Source organism: Benincasa hispida, chromosome 1 (assembly GCF_009727055.1).
Source record: "Benincasa hispida cultivar B227 chromosome 1, ASM972705v1, whole genome shotgun sequence".
NCBI lineage: Eukaryota > Viridiplantae > Streptophyta > Magnoliopsida > Cucurbitales > Cucurbitaceae > Benincasa > Benincasa hispida.
The window spans coordinates 58,170,719-58,172,403 of NC_052349.1; the positions used below are offsets into that span (position 1 = coordinate 58,170,719).

General features: G+C 33.9%; 1 long non-coding RNA gene across 1 annotated transcript; it reads left to right on the forward strand.

Moving 5' to 3' along the window:
- On the forward strand, positions 1–1,124 carry LOC120087971. The gene is made up of 4 exons (XR_005484782.1): positions 1–20; positions 529–591; positions 708–776; positions 872–1,124. It is a non-coding gene; the product is annotated as an uncharacterized LOC120087971 (long non-coding RNA).
- The last annotated feature ends 561 nt before the right edge of the window (positions 1,125–1,685 follow it).

The following is a 1,685-nucleotide window of genomic DNA, read 5'->3' on the forward strand; positions in this document are numbered from 1 at the left end:
ACATGCCAAAGCCAAGGACGGTAAGAAATTTTGAAACCTTTGATTTGTGTGCGTGTCTTTTCTCTTCTTCTTCCTTTTGATATCATGAATGTCCCTATTGTTAAAGAGTAAGATTTTAATGTCTTACGTAGGCTTAGGGGACTGTTCCAACTAGTTGCACTATAAATTTAGACGCGGGCAAAAATTTACCTTTTCAATTTCATACACAATCCTTCAACCCCCAAAAAAAAAACCTTAAAATCTTCAGCTTTTTTGTATTATTTTTATAACGTTAGACGAATTAAAAGGGTTCAACTGCTTCATGCCTTCTTCTTTCGTCTACCCTGCCCATAGCACCAACCATCTTCTTATTTTTGTAGTTCAACAAGTATGGTGGGACATTTGAACTTGGTCGAGGTCATATGTTTTAATTAATTGAGTTATGCACGGACTGGTTTGAATGGATTGTGATTTTGGGCACATGATGTAGATTTTCTTGAATGTTGGGTGACTAACCAGTGACGCAAAATTATTTGTTTGAGCATACAGAGGGTCAAACTGGGGAAACTAGGAACAGAGTCTTTGTGGCGATATATCAAGCACTTCAATCTAGTGGGTCTCACTGCAATACTTTCAACTTTACGCTTTTTTTTCTTCTGCATACTTAGCTGAATTCACTAAATTCAATGGTCTTTTTTTCTTTTCCTTTTCAAAATTGTATGTTCCAGGTGAATAACATTTCAAATGCTTCAAGGGACCAAATCCTTCAAGTTGTGCAACAGCATTTTGCATTACAGGTTCTTTCTTCCTCTCTCTCTCTCTCTTTGTTGTTTGCATTTGAAGTTGTGAACTACATGTAATATATTGTTTGTGTTTGTTTTGTATGATACAGACAAGTTTGAACGAGGCATCGGTGATGACTGAATTCATTCGAGCTGTTAAGAGACGAAGGGAGTGAGGGAATGAGAGTAATGATATTGAAAAGTGATTCACGTAAATGTATGTTTGTATAGTGATTAAAGACTAGTGAGTATGCCTGTTAACCATAGTCTATAACTATGTAAACTTCTAACTATCTAACATTCTGTTGACAACTTTCTAGACCCATACTATATATTTAGCATCTCTCCCAAGTCCTGATGAAATTCTAACCGGGTGTTTGGGGGCACCAATTTCGATTTTTTTTTTTTGGGAGAAACAAACTACTATTTGGAACGGATTGAGTGGGCTATAATAGTCCACTTAGCGTTTGGGGTGTGTGTTAAGATAATAGGGATAAGGATTATTTTAACCTTCCATTTTGCTATAATAACATTATTTATAACTTAGGAGGCGTTTGATACGTTGAGTTGAATTGAGTTGGTAATTATTGTACGTGGAGTTAAATTTGTTCGGGGTATAGAGTTCAGTTGAGTTGAAGTATCTATGTCTGGGGTGCTTAGTTGAGTTGAGTTGAATTGGGTCAGAAAGTATGTATTTGGGGTACAGAGTTGAGTTGAGTTGGGATATTTGGTACAATTTTCTAAATAAAATTATTTTGTTTTGTTTTGTTTTTGTTTTTGTTTTTTTTTTTTTTTTTTTTTGTTAAAAATCATTTTTAGTCCCTAAATTTTTATTAAAAGAAACAATTTAGTCATTATACTTTAATTTGTAACGATTTAGTTCTTGAACTTTCAAATTTGTAACAATTTAGTTCATGAATTTTA